Source organism: Lithobates pipiens, unplaced genomic scaffold (genome assembly GCF_037356315.1).
Source record: "Lithobates pipiens isolate NorthernLeopardFrog02 unplaced genomic scaffold, aLitPip1_a1.2 Scaffold_8, whole genome shotgun sequence".
Taxonomy (NCBI): domain Eukaryota; kingdom Metazoa; phylum Chordata; class Amphibia; order Anura; family Ranidae; genus Lithobates; species Lithobates pipiens.
Window position 1 is genome coordinate 195,446,865 of NW_027507903.1, and position 13,717 is coordinate 195,460,581.

Here is a 13,717-nt window from a genome sequence, read left to right on the forward strand (position 1 = left end):
GGATTTTGCCTAACTTTTAGTCACCAGGACAAAATCCGAGAAACAGACCGCAATAAAAAAAAAAAATAATACATTTTCTTTTTGTTATTAGATACACTTGAAAGACTTCAAGAAAGCTTTATGGAGGCTGATATCAGGCAGCAGATGCATCACTGGGGGAAAATAATTACTTCTCTCAATGGGTGTCACTTAGTGGCCTAGAACACCGCAGAATCACGCTTACTAGCAAGGGAGCAGTCATAGAGCAAAATCTTGCTGACCCCTCAAGTGAGAGAATGATCCCATAGGAGAAAATAGGTGGTCTGTTAGTCCTGATGCTAGCGGACTGTCGCTCACCTGAGATGGCCCTAAGTGCTTTGTAAATGCTTATTTTACATGATGGGCTCCAGACTAGTGTTTGCAGGTTAAAGCCTGTGGTCAAATAATCCTTCACCTTAAACAAGAAATCTTAAAAGTCAGCAGCTACAAATACTGCAGCTGCTGACTTAATAAATGGATACTTACCTGTCCCAGGGTCCAGCGGTGTCGGCAGCAGATGACGAGCAATTGCTCGTCTCCCGACTGCCCCGCCATCCTCTATCAGGGAATCGGGAAATTAAGAGAGTTACGGATTCACTGCCCGGTTCCCTACCGTGCATGCGTGAGTCTCACTGCGCATCTTTACTGGTCCCCGTTGTGTCCTGGGAACTGTGAGTTTCCCAGAACACAGCGGGGGTGGTGGAGCATCTGCGGCTAGCTATTCCCAGAAGCGGGTGCAGATACCTGGATTATACAGGTATCTGTACCCCCTCCCCCCTGAAAGGTGGCAATTGTGGCACCAGAGGGAGGAAGGGTTCCAATGAGCGGAACTTCCACTTTAGGGTGTAGGGCCTCTTTAATAACCAGCCCATAGCCGAATGACGGCTACAGGTTGGTTTGTTAACTCTGGGAGGACGTACTATGACGTCCTCCCGGAGAATCGTTCCCACGTACACATGGGAACATCCGTGCTCGCCAGGTTCACGGGACCCGGCGCAACACGAATCGCGGTAAAGGGCCAAAGACAGCGGCCCTTTACCACGTGATCGCTCCGTCCAATCAAGGAGCGATCACAAATGTCAATGACAGTGAGCAGGGTCATCAAAAGTTCATCACTCTCCTCACACTGATGCAGCGTGAGAGGAGAGCGATTGTGTTCTAGCAGTGCCCAACAGGGTCCAAGAGTGCCACAACAGTGCCATCTGTCACCTGTACCACCAGTGTCACACCTGTGTCACCTGTGCCCATCAGTGCTCATCTGCGCCACCTGTGCGCCCACCAGTGCCCTGCAGTGCAGCCTCACCAGCCACGAGTATGGCAAAAAAATATTTTACTAGCGAGGAGGCCTACCAGCTTCTAAGTATGACCGATGAGAGCAGCGGGGAGTTCTCAGAGTCTCTGTCCAATTCGGACTATGAACCCGTTACAAGCAGTGGGTCGTATACAGAATCGGAAGAGGAATGTGTGCCCGTGAAAAAGGTGGCGTTCTGGCGAGGAGCAAAAGCCTACTACCAGTAGCGCAGAGCCGTCCACCTCGAGAGCCACTACAACAAAGGCCAGGCACCAGTAGGGTGTCATCTCAGCCCCAAAGGGATAGGGGCCATGCCAGCCTTCCCTATGCCCTTAAAAACCCCCTTGACTTCTCCCTAATTCCGGAGCAGCAAATATCCCCCCTTTCACTGCCCAGCCAGGTGTCCAGGTGAACACCGATGATTTTGCCATGGTTGGTTTTTTCATTTGACTTTCACCGAAGACTTACTATCATCCATTGTGGCCCAGTGCAACCTCTACACACAGCAGCACATAGTAAGAGACCCTGGCTCTAGTTACGCTCATCCCTTTGAGTGGGGAGAACCGAAGAAGAATTAAAATTTTTTTCTTTGGCCTAACGTTTTCTATGGGACTAAAAAAACAACAAACAAAAAAAAAAAAAACAATTGTACTCCTATTGGTCTACCAAACCCATCCACCACATGCCACTCTTCTCATCCCTTATGCCAAGATCACGATACCCAATGATTATGCGGTTTCTCAACTACAATGACAACACCCAGTGCCCTCCCCGAAATGGCCCAGCTTTTGACAAGCTACTTAAAATATGACCACTGCTAAATTATTTCTCTGAAAAATGTCCCCAATTATATACCCCCAAACAGAATATTTCCGTGTAGGAGTGCCTTTTAAAATTCTCAGGCAGGCTTGGCATCAGTTTATCCCCAGCAAAAGGGCCCGATATGAGGTTAAAATGTACAAAATCTGTGACCAAGCCATGGGGTACATCTATGCCTTCCTGGTGTACGAAGGGAAGGACTCCCAACTGCATCCCCAAGAATGCCCAGAGTATATCGGAGCCAGCAAGAGAGTGGTCTGGGAGCTTGTCTATCCACTCCTTGGAAAGAGAGACCATCTTTATGTGGATAACTTTTATACTAGCTTGCCCCTCTTCCACAATCTTCACCGGAGAGACACCCCAGCATGTGGTACAGTAAGAGCCAATAGAAAGGGCTTTCCCCAAAAACTCGTCAATGAAAGGCTACAACGAGGGGAGACGGCACCTTTGCGGAACCAGGAGCTATTGGCTGTCAAGTGGAGGGACAGACGAAACATCCACATGCTCACGACAATCCATGACAACACCTACGTGGAAGTCTCCAGAAGAAACGGCCCAATCCAGAAACCAGCTTGCATCTATGATTAGAATTTGTTTATGGGGGGAGTGGACTTCAGATGATTGAACCCTACCATCCCACAAGAAAATCCCGCCACTGGTATAAAAAAAAAAAAAGTGTCCATTTATTTTTTCAGTTTGGCCACGTATAACACTTATGTCATTTATCAGAAACCTACAGAGAACCCCCTGCACTTCCAAGAAGAAGTTATTTCAGCCCTTTTGTACCTTGAAAGCCCACCAGCAACTATTCGCTCTGATTCGATGAGCAGACTCCACGAGCGCCACTTTCCTAAAACAGGACACAGACGTCAGAAGAAAGCCCGGGTGTGCTCCAGTGGAGGAATTAGAAGAGACACCACATTTTATTGTTCCGATTGTCTTCCCAACCAGGACTATGTATAGGTGAATGTTTCCGCCGTTACCATACTTCTCTACATTATTAGGGAAGTATGGTAAACGTAATACTCATTTCCTGTCATTTTCCTCCACACCCCTTATGCCACTGCACTGAACTGTACATACCTCTGCCTTCTCCGGAACCGACCCTGGCCTGTTAAACAACCAAGCTTCTGCCTAACGCTAATCTGTACCTACCTCTGCCTGCTCTGGAACTGACCCTGGACTGTTTGACCACGTTTTTTGCCTGCCTCTTGGATTTATCTTTTACCCTGCTATGCTAGTGGGAACACAGGAGTCTCACATATGTCATTTTTTAGTTTTCTTATTCCCGGATTAGGGTCTGGAGACTCAGAGGCTTCAAAGAGATTTGGGTGGTAGAAGTCTCTACCCCTGTCCCCATTATTTCATGGCCTGCTGCTTGGACAGTGTTCCTGCTTACTACCAGGACCAATATTTTGGCACTGCTGGCAACGTCTCTACTTGTACTGACCCTGGACTGTATATGGACAGTATCCCTGCCTGTACCGACTATGGACAATATTCCTGCCTGCTGCCTGGATAATTCCATTTACTGTCGCTGACCACACCCCTGCCTGCTGCCTGGATCAGGGCTTTCCTCCTGTGGAGAATTGCACTACTAAAACCACAGGTAATCTTGTTTACCCCTTACTCAGCAGAATGTATTTTAGGGTGTAATTCTTGGTATGTACATGCAATGTTCGAAATATGAAGGGCCTTCAAAAATGTGAGAGATTTGAAGGAAACTGGATGCATAATTTATTTCCCTAGAACACCTGATGGTGCTTCTTGGATGTTGGGCCTCTATGTGGCCAGGCTGTGTAGAAGTCTCACATGTGGTATCACCATACTCTGGAGGCATAGCAGAATATATTTTGGGGTGTCATTTTTGCCGTGTACATGCTATGTGTTGGAAATATCTTATAAATGGACAACTTTGTGTTAAAAAAATGTATTTTCATTTTTTTCCCCACATTTTCCAAAAACGTCAGGAAAAAAATTAACCGTTCAAAAGACTCATTATGCCTCATAGATTATACGTTGGGGTGTTTGCTTTCCGAAATGGGGTCACTTTGTGGGCGTTTCCATTGTCCTGGTGCTCCAGGGACTTCAAAAATGTAATAGGTGGTTGAGAGATTAGATGTGTAATTTATGCTCCTAGAACGCCTGAAGTTGCTACTTCAATGTTGGGCCTCTGTATGTGGCCAGGCTTGGTAAAAGTCTCACACATATGGTATCGCCATACTCAGGAGGAGCAGCATATATTTTGGGGTTTCATTTGTGGAATGTACATGCCATGTGAGGGAAATAACCTGTTATAATGACAATTTGGTGTGAAAAAAAAATAAAAATGGTCTTCATTTTGCAAAGAATTGTGGGAAAAAATGACAACTTCAAAAAAACTAACTGTGCCTTGTACTAAATACCTTGAAAGGTCTACTTTCCAAAAAGGGGTCATTTGGGGGTATTTGTACTTTACTGGCTTGTTAGGGTCTCAAGAAATGAGATGTCTGTCAGTACATAAAGTGTGATCAAACTGATACATTTTCAGTGATTGGCACCATAGCTTGTAGACCCTATAACGGTCACACAAACTAAATATCCACTAATTTGGGTTATTTTTACCAAAGATATTTAGCAGTATACATTTTTGGCCAAATTTATAAAGAAAAATTACATCTTATTTGCAAAACATTTTAATAGAAATGAAGAAAAATGCATTTTTTTTTTTATTTTTTATTTTTTTTTTACACAAAATTTTTGGCCTTTTTTCATTTATAGCACAAAAAATTAAAACCCAGAGGTGATCAAGTACCACCAAAAGAAAGCTCTATTTGTGTGAAAAAAAGGACAAAAATTTCATATGGGTACAGTGTTGCATGACTGAGTAATTGTCATTTAAATTGTGAGAGCAGCGAAAGCTGAAAATTGGTCTGGTTATTAAGGGGGTTTAAGTGCCCAGTGGTCAAGTGGTTAACCACTTGGGATCCGCGCTATTGCAAAATGACGGCAATAGCGCGGACCCACATTTTCGGGACTACGTCTATTGACGTAGTCCCGGTTACGAGCGGCCTGCGCGCCCCCTGAGGGGCGCGCGCGGCGCGCTCTGTGATCGGCGAGTCCGTGAGACTCGCCTGATCACCGATCCGTGTAAGGGGTCGATCCCGACCCCTTATCACGTGATCAGCTGTCAGCCAATGACAGCTGATCATGTGATAAAACGGAGCCGGTAATCGGCTAGTATTCCTCCTCGCGCTGACAGCGCGAGGAGAAAAAAAAAAAGCCGATCGCCGGCGGCCGTGTTCGGGACATCAGTCCCGATCACGGCCAGCAATTTAAACGGACACCTGCCCCCTGCCAGTGCCCACCTGCCACCCGCAGTGCCATCCTGAAATAAAGTAAGTGCCCCCCTGTCAGTGCCACCCAGCAGTGCCCATAGTGCCCACAGTGCCACCCAGCAGTGCCCACAGTGCCACCCAGCAGTGCCCACAGTGCCACCCACAGTGCCACCCACAGTGCCACCCACAGTGCCACCCACAGTGCCACCCAAAATCTGCCTCAGGTGCTGCACCCCAGTGCCGCCCATCAGTGCCCAGCAGTGCCGCCCATCAGTGCCCAGCAGTGCCCAGCAGTGCCACCTATCAGAGCCACCTATCAGTGCCACCTATCAGTGCCCATCAGTCCCATCTATCTGTGGTACCTATCAGTGCCCATCCGTGCCACCCATCCGTGCCACTTATCCGTGCCACCCATCCGTGCCATCTTATCTGTGCCCATCTTTGCCCATCAGTGCCGCCTTATCTGTGCCCATCGGTGCCGCCTTATCTGTGCCTATTAGTGCCGCCTTAACTATGCCTATCAGTGCCCACCAGTGCAGCCCATCAGTGCCCACCAATGCAGCCCATCAGTGCCCACCAATGCAGCCCATCAGTGCCCACCAATGCAGCCCATCAGTGCCCACCAATGCAGCCCATCAGTGCCCACCAATGCAGCCCATCAGTGCCCACCAATGCAGCCTATCAGTGCCGCCTAATCAGCGCACTTCAATGAAGGAGAAAAATGACCCGTTTGCAAAATTTTATAACAAACTATTAAAACATGATTTTTTTTTTTTTTTTTGAATCTTTTTTTGTTTGTTTAGCAAAAAATAAAACTCCGAGCTGTGACTAAATACCACCAAAAGAAAGCTCTATTTGTGGGAAAAAAATGATAAAAATTTCATTTGGGTACAGTGTTGTATGCCCGCGCAATTGTCACTCAAAGTGCATCAGCGCTGAAAGCTGAAAATTGGTCTGGGACTGAGGGGGGTTTAAGTGCCCAGTAAGCAAGTGGTTAAACAACTGACAAACCACTGTATTTTATCCTTCATACAGAAGAACAACATTGCACGTCACAGTATATTTGCCATTTTTGTATACAAGTTTCTATAGGAGTAAAATGAGGGGAAACAAGTCAGACTGACACGCAGAATCAAACCAACAACTCATATCTGTGGGCAACTGATTTAATAGACCATAATTAGAGAATGTCTGAGTAATGCATAGACACCTCAGCCTGCACTCTCCTCCCCATTTCTACAGTAAATTTATATATTTTGTTATTTTAACACACTATCATAGATTACATATTAAAATGTGCATTTAAAAACCACAGCTTGCATACTTACAATTCCTTTTAGTTTAGGCTCAGCCTTCCAAATCTAAAGTCTTGTGTTATGATTCCAGCCTGCAAACACACACATACGAAGAATAAATCGCTTGCCAATGACATAAAATTACTGCACAGACTTTGAAAGATGTATCAGGAATGACACAAAATAAGAGATATGTCCAAATAATCCACTAACCTAAGAAACCGTGTGCATGTTTCTGGCAGGAGAAAACTCAGATGATTGTTTTCCCCTCAGTAAAAGCCCCCAAAACAAAAACTCTTTCAAGCAGCTAAGAGGCAGAGATCTCTGTGCATTCTGATAAAAGGAAACAGTACATTACCCATTTTCCCTCGTACTGCACTACTTGCACTAAGTAGTACATCTGTGCTTGTCCATTCACTCCAGTCTGAGAAATTCCACTTTGCTTTCTGAAAAGTGCATTTTATTTTATACACAACTGCCATTTCCCCAAAGTATTTTGAATACTTAGGCTTCATGTATACAGGACGTTTCTACAACCTCTCCTGAACGCTTTAACTTGACCAATAGTAACCCACATTTAAAATGTCCATTTTGGTGTATTTAAAAAAAAAAAAAAAAGCCAAAAATGAAAAATTCCTGTAAACGAAATGTGGCTAAATACGAGTTGCCGCGTTTAGCACTTGAAATGCCTCTAGACACAGCTTCTGAACCTATTTTTTGCTTTCCAAAAAAAGCCTCTGAACTCAACTGCCTAGAAAGGACTATAAACAACTCTGTGTACATGTACTGATAAGATAACAGAGGAGTGTTCAGGAGCAGTTGAAAAAAATGCCCAACTGCTCCTAAACGTCCGTTTACCAGCAGCAGTGTACATGAGGCCTTAGAGCAGCCATTCTCAACCAGGGTTCCTCCAGAGATGGCTAGGAGTTCCTTGAGCTGTGGCCGATTTACCTCTTATTTGATGTTGCCTACATACTTCTGAGCTAATGCCACTTGGAGGAGCCAGTGGTATGATATCAATGATCTAGCTCTCGGTAAGAGGGCCATTCTTACCACCACTGTAAAAAAATGGCATTCTTCTCACTGACCAAAGTAAGGGGCATTGTTCCCACTGACCCCCAATGAATTGGTTTTATCAGGGTTTCCCTGAGACCTAAGGTCCCCGAGACCTGAAAAATATTTTAAGGGTTCCCCTGGGGTAAAAAGGTTGAGAAAGTCTGCCTTAGAGTGTTAACCAATCCATGTAAAAACTTGTACTGTACAAGTTTCCTTTGAGGCACAGCAAAACTGCAAGTGATATCACAACAATGGGATTATTGAAACTTTTAATATTAAAGACACTTTGGACAAAAAAATTAAAAATCTTATACAAACTCTAGACCAAAAGGGAAACAATAGCAACATGGCATTGCACGCCAAAAATGTTGAAACAGGTCTGACAGGTTATAAAGAAAGCGGCTTTTACATATGTATGCGGTTATTTCCCACGTTTTTATTTTAAATATAGTGTCCTCTTCAGCGTCTCCCCTATTCAGTGGCAATACTTGACTGCCTTTAATACTTATTTGGACTTGATACAGCGCAGCAAATGAGTAATTTGTTAACCTGTTACCTGCATACCTATGGGTGTTCAAACCTTTTGACCTTCTTGGGTCAAATTGGAAAAATAAACCTTGGGCTGCACATAAAATACATAACAATATGGAGAGCAATACACCTGTGGTGTCCTTCCACAACAGCAACCTGTGCATACATGCTTACCAGTTCCTCTTTGGTGAGTGTATTATATTTATATATATATAGTAGGTGATACCTGCCCTGCACACTATACATCTGTATTCTTTGGCTACTATGGTGTTGCCCTGTTTGATCTCCTATGAACATGGGTGGTGTACACTGGATAATATAGTCCAAACGGTATGTTTGGCTTTCATTTTTTCACACTTGTTTCACTTATATCCTTTTCACCCTATCCCTTGTGGGGGTTTCTCTTTTTCCACAGACTATTTCTTTTTCCTTTTCTTCCCAATTTGGTCAATTTCTTTGGTAACTTCTTGTAGGTTTAGGACACCTTAGGATGCACAATTAAGCACCTCCTTTTTATAGGCTCTTTTTATAGCCCCTATGCACACAGTCTATTTTCCATCCCTTTCCACCTATATATCGCTCTTTAGGTGTGTATAGGTTAATGTCTCATCTCATTTTAATTCTTATATCATATATATCCGTTTAAGTTTGGGGAGTCCTTTGCAGTCCCCCGCATCTGCCGTGGGAGGAAACCGATGGGTCCTGTGATCTACTGCTTCCTCCTCTGTGGGTGAGCTGATCCCCTCACTATTTAAATTATTGTAAAAAATTTTGTTATGTCATTATATGATTTGCTGCTATTTGATTATTTGCAAATATTTTTATTTATTCTGCAGACTATCCTCCTGAAGAAGCAGTTCGCCGCGAAACCGGTAGAGGAAACGTTTCTATACCCCTCTTCAATAGAAACCTTACGGGGCCACCCATCGGTAGTTTATTAAATTGTGGTGTATATGATTTTAACAATATGGAAGTTTTGATGGATTCAAATTTTTTTTGCTCTTATTCAATTTGTAATTTTTTTTTTTATAACAAAGTCTTCTATGAATTATTTACTTAGTACCGTAATAGTCCCCTTAACAAACCTTTTTGGGTGTGGATATCAAGGGAGCAGCCTCAGCAACTGCCCCGATATCTTTAGAATTCCCAATTCTTGACAATATGGAGAGCTGGTGAGCATTTCCTCTTGCGGATCTCAGTGGGTAGGCACAGTTGCGGGCCCATTCACTATGGCAGAAACCTGGCAATCACTCTTCGCACCAGTAACCAAAAGATTTGTGTGTACACCATCTCACATAAATGAACATGTTCATTTAGCTGAAGTTGATGTGTTGAAAGCTGACGAGGGCCAAATTGTAATGGCAACTCCAAAACTGCAAATCATATGGGATGTTCCCAGTCTGTATGGTCAGGACCTACCAAAAATGGTCCAAGGAAGGAAAAATGGTGAACCAGCAGCAAGGTCAAGGCTTACGGATACATACAGGGAGCACAGGCTGGCCTGTGTAGTTCAGTCCAATAGAAGAGCTACTGTAGGTCAAATTGCCAAAAAATGTAATGCTGGTTCTGATAGAAAGGTGTCAAAACACACTGCATTTAGTTTGTTGTGTATGGGGCTGCACCTACAATGGGCACATGAGCTTTAGAAGTGGGATGTGCTGGAAAAACAAGACCGATCCATGTAGGCCCCACCTCACAACTTACAAGACCTAAAGGCTACTGCCGAGTATGACCAGAGCATACCTTAAGAGGTCTAGTGGAGTCCATGCCTCAACAGTATATGATGGGTGATCTTAACTGTTATGGTTGATCAGTGTATGTCTGTTTTTCATCCCTAATTGATATAACTTTATAATGGTAACTGAAAGGTCTTAAGGATCAAACCTGTGTAATAAATATTTGGCAATTGTACCTAAAAAGTAAGCCATGTATACCATTTGTAGGCTTTACCCGATAACCAATTCTCACTGGCTAAAGATAAGCAAACAGTCTTTGGCAAACCCTGCTCCTTCCTCTTCTCTGTCAGCAGTGTGTAGATCTCGCTGCTCAATTGAAGGGCACTTGAGTAATGACATGTGAGCACCGTTTAGTGCAGAAATATTCTGACTGAGCTGAGGCTGTGTGGGGACAGCACTCCAGGGAGGTAGGTCCATGACAGCCTAGGCTCAGAGGAAGGGGGTTGAATTACACTGGCCATCATTAAACTCAGGAAGTCTGAGGACATCTAGTGCTGGAAAGAAAATACTGTAGGGGAAGTGAGCGGCTCTAAGGAGTATTGCAGCAAAAGATTTTTTTTTTCTCCCTCTCTCTCTTTTAAACTATGGCTTGACATTTGGGGCTAATTAACACTAGTACACTTGTTGAATGGAGATCAACACATATCTCCCAAACGTGCACCGTTAAGGAGATATTTACCTTGTAGTGTGCCAATGTGCTCATTGGCACATGCGCTTTGAAGAAACCACCCTCCTTGCATTTCTTCACTAGCAAGTGCTGTGAGTGGCAGCTCCCATGCGCATTCACGGTAATGATGCCACATGAATTCTGCCAGTCACAGAGCTTGAGTCCTCTGCCCCCGGAAGGAAGAGGGGCGAACATGGATGCAGCCTCCAGCAGGGACAGCAGGGGCGTCCATTGCAGGTAAGTGGCACATAATGTCCTACTGTGTTTTGTTTTTACATTCAGCCTAAAGAAAAGGTGCTGATAATGGCACCGAAAAGAGGGTAGTAGGTCCCGGGTGCCACACATTGCGGGGGTGAAATCCTGGCTTGCCCCAGTCCTCCCCTCCCTCTTATTACGAAGAGCTGCAATCTCGCTCTGCATCACAGAGATCAATTGTTCTGTAGCCCCAGTACCGATGTCCTGCCTCCTGTGATAGACGGCACACTGATCCAATTCCAGGAAATTTGAATCAGTGTGACGTGTATCATAGGAGGCGGGATTTTGCTACTGCAGCCACCCGGCCTGGGAAATTCATATTTAGCTCAGTGACACAGTGGGAGATCGCTGCTCTGTGTGATCTGGGCAACGGTCAGGCTGCATCCGACAGTCACCGGTGAGGCTGCATTGATCTTTTGTATCATGTCTGCTAGGGTTGTCCCGATACCATTTTTTTTGTTCAGACAGAGCACAAGTACCGATACACATACACCCCCCTCTCCTTTTCTAAGGTTATGTGGCAGTGGCACTAATATACAGCACTGATGAGGCATGGACGGTCAGTTTTTATTACAATTACATTTTCTAGTAATTATATCCCAGGAGCACATAGAGGGGGAACGTAGGAGGATACAGGGGACACTCAGAGATGATAGGTGTGGCGGCGGGGGAAGTTATAATCACCAATCTCCCGGTGTGGCTTTCATTAAAGCAGCTGAAATCCGCAGAGGGGAGAGGAGGAGAAACCACTGTCAGCTGCTTTAATCAAAGCCACACAAGGAGATTGGTGATTACTTCCCCCACCGCCGCACCGATCACCCCTGACTGTCCAGGTATTGGATTAGACATCAGGAGCATTTGCAGGAGTACAAGTACTCGTGCAAATGCTTGGTATCGGTACCAATACTAGTATCGGGACAACCCTAATGTCTGCAGTCTCTGATTATCTCCTGTATCGTGCCCATTAGAGGTGCACCAAATGGAAATTGTGCTACTACTATTAGCAATGTGTTTAAGTTTAAGTAAGAGATTGCAGACATGATACAAGAGATGGTCAGAGACTGCATTTTTCTTCATCTTTTCTTGCACTAAAGGTGGCAATAATGGCCAACAATAAATTCATATTAACGTAAATTGATGATATTAAAAAGTTTAATACAATTATATATAAAAAAAAATGTAACCACTTCCCTACCGTGCATAGTGATATGATGGCGGCAGGAACCCTTTGTCCCTCCAGGCCGCTGTCATATGATGTCTTACTTCCTGAACCTCTCGGAGGCGCATGCGCGCCACGTCACTAGGCACCCGATGAGCATGTCCGCCAGGCACACGCGATTGCCCGTGAACACAGGACTGTGGATCTGTTTGTGCAAACACACAGATCCACATCCTGTCAGAGGAGAGGAGACAGATGGTGTGTTCCCAGTACAGAGGAATACCGATCGGTCTCCTCCCTTTGTGAGTGCACTCCCCCTACAGTTATAATCACTCCCTAGAATACACATTTAACCCCTTCCTCACCCCAGTGTTAACCCCTTCCATGCCAGTCACATTTACAGAGTAATCAGTACATTTTTATAATCACACTGATCGCTATATAAAAGTGAATGGTCCCAATATAGTGTCAAAAGTGTCCGCCACAATATTGCAGTCACGGTAAAAATCGCAGATAGCCATTACTAGCTAAAAAAAAAAAGAAAAAAAAACACACACACACACACACACACACACACACACACACACACACTAAAAATACAATAACTATATCCCCCATTTTGTAGACGCTATAACTTTTTCGTAAACCAATAAACGCTAATGATTTTTTTTACCAAAAATATGAATACATTTAATGGGATATTTATCATAGCAAAAAGTAAAAAATATTAAGTTTTTTTTTCAAAATTGTTGCTTTTTTTCGTTTATAGCGCAAAAGAGAAAAAACGCAGAGGTGATCAAATACCACCAAAAGAAAGCTCTGTTTGTGGGTAAAAAAATTATCAAAATTTAACATGGGTACAGTGTTGCATGACCGCGCAATTGTCATTCAAAGTGTAACAGCGATGAAAGCTGAAAATTGGTCTTGGCAGGAAGGGGGTGAAAATGCCCTGTATTGAAGTGGTTAAATATTTTTTTTAAACTGTAATTTTCGGCTTTCAGCTAAGTGCATACTGCATTTTCGGTACCAAAATTTCTATTCGGTGCTCTCTAGTTAAAATGCACAGAAAAAAAAAAAAAATGAAAAAAAAAAAATGAAAATGCACATCCATTTTACTGCAAGTCAGTGTGAATTCAGCATTTTATTTATAGTTTCTTTAGCTGGCGTTCAGCTTTAATATATCATCAAATTTGGTAACAGATTTGGTGAAAATATTGAAATGAATCGATTGCAAAATGCTTGCTTCTTTCCAACAGTTGATTTCTTATTGCAGATTCCATGTTATACCTTTGTTAACTTGAAAAATCAATATAAAAGCAGTAGGCGATATTACAAATCAAGGCTGCTAAATATATGTAGATTACCCTGGTGGAAGAGTTTAGGAGCTATTAGGAGTTATTTTTATACATGCTGTAATCCGCTTCTGGCAAGAAATCTGTAGTACTAGAAGCAGTACACACTGACATGTGAAATTACATGACAAGAGCTGAAGAGCTATAGCTTTCTTTGTGTTAGCAATATTGTGAGAACATTGCTAAATTGACTTTCTTGCAAACTACACATGAAAGCATGA

The 13,717-nt window shown here is 43.7% G+C and overlaps 1 protein-coding gene across 5 annotated transcripts in view; it reads right to left on the reverse strand.

The window, feature by feature from the left end:
* Positions 1-13,717, reverse strand: part of PLXNB2 (plexin B2) — a 342,174-nt gene that overhangs the window by 162,745 nt on the left and 165,712 nt on the right. For 3 of the 5 annotated variants that reach the window (XM_077474008.1, XM_077474006.1, XM_077474009.1), the window contains one exon: positions 6,774-6,832. The exons of the other annotated variants lie outside the window; for them this stretch is intronic. The gene's annotated coding sequence lies outside the window, so the exon portion shown is untranslated. The remainder of the gene's footprint in view (positions 1-6,773; positions 6,833-13,717) is intronic. 5 annotated transcript variants of the gene reach the window in all.